The sequence below is a fragment of the Chiloscyllium punctatum genome, chromosome 3 (genome assembly GCF_047496795.1).
Source record: "Chiloscyllium punctatum isolate Juve2018m chromosome 3, sChiPun1.3, whole genome shotgun sequence".
Taxonomy (NCBI): Eukaryota; Metazoa; Chordata; class Chondrichthyes; order Orectolobiformes; family Hemiscylliidae; genus Chiloscyllium; species Chiloscyllium punctatum.
In genome coordinates, this window is record NC_092741.1 from 107,249,057 (window position 1) to 107,255,056 (window position 6,000).

The 6,000-nt window shown below is 42.5% G+C and overlaps 1 protein-coding gene across 5 annotated transcripts in view; it reads right to left on the reverse strand.

The window, feature by feature from the left end:
- Positions 1-3,644, reverse strand: part of LOC140463703 (uncharacterized) — a 438,200-nt gene extending 434,556 nt beyond the window's left edge. For all 5 annotated transcript variants that reach the window (XM_072558071.1, XM_072558067.1, XM_072558062.1 and 2 more), the window contains exon 1: positions 3,365-3,644. The gene's annotated coding sequence lies outside the window, so the exon portion shown is untranslated. The remainder of the gene's footprint in view (positions 1-3,364) is intronic.
- Positions 3,645-6,000: the final 2,356 nt, after the last annotated feature.

The window sequence follows — 6,000 nt, forward strand, 5'->3', positions numbered from 1 at the left end:
GAGAATGTGCAAACTCCACATAGACAGTCGCCCGAAGCTGGAATCAAACCTGGGACCCTGGTGCTGTGAGGCAGAAGTGCTAACCACTGAGCCCCGATAATGTCAATAGTTTACCATAATTCCATAAGCTATACTTTATCAAAGTTTATTATGAAAGACTTTATCACTAACTGCTGGAAATGAATAAAATTAAAATTATTAGATATTTCTTTGTCTATTATTTTAATGAGCTCATCTACAACATTCAATCAGATTCATCAGACAATATCTGTACTTTACAAATCTATGCTGGCTCTGCTGATTAGTTGAAGTTTTTCAAAGTGTTCACCCTATGTTTAATTAAAATGTTGAGTAATTTCTCAACAAGTTGTGTTAACTGGTGCAGAATTCCCCACCTCTCCTGCCTCATCTTTCTGAAAAAGCAAAGCAACCTCTACAATTTTCCAAAATGAAAAGACCAGTTCTCCAACAGAGTGAACTTTGGAATAATATAGTTATGACATCTGATACTTCCTACTTCCTTTAAAACTTTGGCATCAATTATCATGGCATACCAGTAGACGCCTGTGTACCAATATAGCCCAGTATACCAGCATATGGTATATCATTATAGCTTAGTGTAGCAGTATGCCTTGGAGAGCCAATTCTTTTTTACATTGGTATTTCCTGGAATGCCATTATATCTTGGAGTAATAGTATAGCTGGGAGAACCAGTATAGTTTGGCATACCCACTGTGAGAACACACCCGAGTGTGCTAATGAGAGCACACCAGTCAGTCAACAGCACTTAGACTGAAAGGCTCAGTGGGAGACAGCGAACTGGACAAAATGACTTGCTTTCCTGCTGTAGCACTCATTCCTCCTCACACATTTTGCCCACAGAACCCTCTCTCCTTTCATTGCATTGATCCCATCTCAACACCAGGTCTCTTCAATGTGCCCTTCCTTGCCCTTTAATTGCCATTTACAGATGATCCATGCCCTCAATTAAAGGGACTAACTTCCCCTCTTGTGTCCTCAGCCATGCTCGCTCACAGTTATACCTTGAATCACCTGCTTTCTCAATGCCCTTTAAACTCCATCTGCCATTCCTCCTTTTTCACTCAGTCTCACATGTATTTCTCTCTAATTTATGGTTTCCATCTGTACCTCGTTCAAATAGTCTCTGTTCCTGTTTAACCCCACTATCTTGCTCCAGATTTTTGTGCTCTAAATCATACGGGAGAGTTGTTAAATATAAAAACATTGAAAATAAGTGCAGGCTCTTGCCATTTGGCCCTTTGAGCCTGTACCACCATTCAATAAAATCGTGGCTGACCATGCAACCTCAGCATCTTCTTCCCACCCTCTCCCCATACACCTTGATCCCTTTAGCCCCATCCAGCTCCCTCTTGAATATATCTAATGAACTGGCCCCAGCAGCTTCCTGTGATAGAGAATTCCACAGATTCTCTGAGTGAAGAAATTCTTCCTCATCTAAGTCCTGAATGGCTTACCCCTTATTCTTAGACTGTAACCCCTTATTCTGGACTTCTGCCAACATCAGGAACATTTTTCCTGCATCTCGCCTGTCCAGTCCCATTAGGATATTATATGTCTCTATGAGACTCTCCTTCATTCTACTAAATTCCAGTGAATACCAGCCCAGTCAACCCAGTCACTCCTCATATATCAGTCCTGCCATCCCAGGAATCAGTCTGATGAACCATTGCTGGATTCCCACAAAAGAAAGAATGTCCTTTCTCAGACTAGAAGACCAAAACTGCACATAAGGCCTTGTATAACTGCAGCAAGGCATCCTTATTCTTAAACTCAAATCATCACACTATGAAGAACAAAATCCATTAGCACTCTTCACTGCCTGCTGCACCTGCATGTCAACCTTCAGCAATTGTTCCACCATGACACCCAGGTCTCGTTGCACCTCACCGTTTCCCAAACTGCCACCATTCAGATAATAATCTGCCTTCCTGTTTTTATGACCAAAGTGAATAATCTCATATTTATCCTCATTATATTGCTGGTGCCAAGTATTTGTCCAAGTTACCCTGCAGCCTCGTAGCATCCTTCTCAAAGCGCACACTGCCACCAACTTAATGTCATCTGCAAATTTGGAGATATGGCATTCAATTCCTTCATCCAAATCATTAATGTATATTGTGAAGAGCTGAGATTCCAGCACTGAACCCTGCGGCACCCTGTCAGACTGAAAATGACCTATTTAGTCCAATTCTCTGCTTCCTGTTTGCCAACCATTTCTCTATTCATGTCAATACATTACCTCTGATACCAGAAGCTTCAATTTTGCTTACTAATCTCTTGTGTGGGACTTTGCCAAAAGTCTTTTGAAACTCCAGATATGGAACATCACCTTAGTCACTCTTATCTACTCTACTGGTCACACCCCCAAATAAAAAAAAACTATTTCTCTCTCCACAGATGCTGCCAGACCTGCTGGATCTCTCCAGCACTTTCTCAAACTTCACATCTCCAATATCTGTAGTACTTTGTTTTCATTTAAATAACCTATTTGCATTCATAAGTCATCTATTTTCAGTCCAGAGTTTTGCTTTCTGTTTCCTGGTTCAGCAGCCAGCTCCCTTACATGCCAATCTGTTGAAAGATTTCTCAATGAAACGTTTTAAAAATATAACCCAGGCAATAAGAGCGCTGGGTGCCACTACTCATTGCATGTAACCGGGGTGGGGAGGTGTTGGGGGTGCGGGTAGGGTGGGTGCTCAGAACATGAGATCCTAGACTGACAACCACATCTGTGCAGCGGAGGTGGGGGGAACGAGTCTGCGACTGCCAAAGTTTGCACGGAAATACTCGCCTGACACCCAATTCATACTTGGTGCCACTTTTAAAATAAAGACATCATCCTCCCTTTTCAGACCCACTCACGCTGGTGCTTGTCCACTCGGTATAAACTGGCTAAAGTGCATCTAGAGGGGAGAGCTGAGATGCCAAAACTGCAAATTATGTTTTATAATCATTCGGCATGCAATAGTGATGACTTTCGTGCGAACCAAAGCTGGTGAATGAGCGAAAAAATAAAATTACAGTATTTCGTAACTACGTGAAAGAATCCCAGCTTGCTAAATAAAATTGGATACTGATAACTTGTCAATGAAATCAAGCTCACAGTTTCTCGTGAGCTTGGATTACAGAACTTGCCTCCTGTTTTGCTAATACCCCATCTGCAGGGCACTGCAAAGCTTCAAACTGTTACTGAGCAGAGCGACAGTCTCGACCTCAAACACAAAACTAGTTCCCGAAAAAGGGAAAGTCCAACTTTAGGACAGGTGCCAGTTCGCTTCAGTGGTCGAATTCGCCTGCAGAGATACACGAAAAGAAGGTTTACCTTGTGGCAGGATTCCTCGGTGAGTAAGAAGGCGCCCCCGAGGACGCTGAATCACTTCGGTGAAAGAACGGTTGTGGGCAGCCTAGAGGCGATAGCACCGCTGGCCATTAAGCAAGAACAGCCCCGACTGTCTCCTTATTTAGTTCATCGATCGGGCGGTCTCTGCAGACCCTCCCACCGAATTGAGAGGCGACCGGACAGGTCGCTGTGAATCATCAACGCCTTCAGTTTAACGTGCACCAAATAAATAGTCACTGGAGGAAGATAGACAGTGCAGCTTCTTCATAGATCACACAACAGAAGAAAGAAGGGCAAGACTCCCTCAACAGTGCCAAGATGCTAACGAATACAGAGACCACCCTCCAGCAGATACCACTCAGTGTAAAATACACTTTCCCAGTACAAGTACGACACGCTGTGTAAAACTCGGTATCTCCAGCACAGATATCACTCCCTTAGCGTAAAACTGACATTCTCTAGTAAAAATATCACTAACTTAGTGTAAAAGAGGGCTTTCCCAGCACAAATATCTCTCATTTAATGTAAAAACTGTGTTTTTCCAGCACAGAAAACACCTTTACACAGATCGTTATCATTCTACAGCTGGCATTGTTTGTTGACACGAAAAAACATTGGGCTAAATCCTGCTGAAATGATAGGTGTTTTCTGATTAAATAATCACTGTTATTAATGTGCAAATCAATAATCAATTTATGGCAAGGAAGAGACAATCTATGTCACGGTTTGTATAATAATGATGTTACATACTATACAAGGTCAGCTAACCTGTCTTTAAAATGGATACTAAGTCCTGAAATTGGCTCCCAAACCAAGACACCTTCCTTGGGAATTAAGCTGGTATTTAGACAAGACTGTTCTTATCCCAGGAGTAAATACCAAGATACCTCTTTGAAAGTCAAGCACCATTTTCAAGAGTAAACCATACTCTCCAACAATGGTAGCCCTGCACATGTGAACTATGCTCCCCAGTTCACTATAACCCAACAACAAGAAGTTATCCAAACAAATGGCTGAGATAGGAGAAAGTGAGAACTGCAGATGCTTGGAGATCAGAGTTGAGAGTGTGGCACTGGAAAAGCATGACAGGTCAGGCAGCAACCAAGGAGCAGGAGAATCGACATTTCAGGCATAAGCCCTTCATCAGGAATTATGTTGAAGGGCTTATGGTGAAATGTCAATTCTCCTGCTCCTTGGATGCTGCCTGACCAGCTGTCCTTTTCCATCACCACACTCCCAATTAATGGCCGAGATAGTCAAAACTTAATTATCTTCACTAAAAGGCGTTTAATATGGAAGAACCACACAACAGTTTTGGGATGACAACCGTCTTCATTTTGATTGGTATAAGATGCTGTAAAACATAATTTTGACAGAATTCAAAGGTATCATCAGAGGTAGAGAGTTCTCAAAAAGGATAGAGTGAAAGGCTTTGGCATTCAAGCTGCACTAGATTGACACCTCATTTTTAGGTATGCCTGGTGCTGATTCTGACATGCCCAGCTGCACTCTCCATCAAGCTGCGGTTGATTCCCCTCGCTTGATGGTGATGGTTGGATAGGGCATATGCTGAACCATGAGGTTGCAGAATGTGCTGGAGTACAAGTTTGCTGCTATTACTGGCCCACAACACCTCATGGGTGCCCAATCCTGCTACATCTGTTCGAATCTGTCTGATTTAGCATGGTGATAGTGTCACAAAATACAATGGAGGATATTCAGAATTGCTGGTTAATCAGCATGAGTTAATCATCCCATGAGTGAATTTAAAAAAATCTTCCTACCTGTGTTGCAGTTAATAATTGCATTGCTTTTTGATTTAGTAACTTCCATCAATTTTAGATTAGGTTCCCTACAGTATGGAAACAGGCTCTTTGACCCAACAAATCCACACCGACCCTCTGAAGAGTAGCCCACCCAGACACATTTCCCACAATTACCCCTAACAAGTACACCTAACATTATGGGCGATTTAGCATGGCCAATTCACCTGACCTGCACATCTTTGGATTGTGGGAGGAAACTCACACAGACACAGGGAAAATGTGCAAACACCACACAGACAGTCATCCAAGGCTGGAATTGAACCCGGCTCCCTGGCACTGTAAGGCAGCAGTGCTAACCACTGAGCCACCATGTCACCCATATTGTGTCATAATCTAATTTTTGATCTTGTTTAAGAATAAAAAATTGCTACTAATATGTTTTAAAGCATTTTTTTCACACTGCAGCAATCCTGCAATACTGCATTTATGCACTAAATTGAATTCTGTGGCCATAAAAGCAGTTCAGAGGTTAGGAATCCTGCAGCATGTAACTCACCTCCTTGTCCGCTTGTCCACCATCTACAAGACGCAAGTCAAGAGACTGATGGAATTATCTTCACTTGCCTGGTACAGCTCCAATAACACTCAAGAAGATTGACACCATACAGGACAAAACAGCCCATTTGATTGGCACCCCAGCCACGAACATTCACTCCCTCAACCAATAATGCTCAGTAGCAGCTGTGTGTACCAGCTACAAGACGCACTGCAAAAATGCACTAAGTCTTCTTCAATAATCTTTCAAACCCATAACCACTGGATGGATAGGAGCAACAGATTAGAGTCCCTACA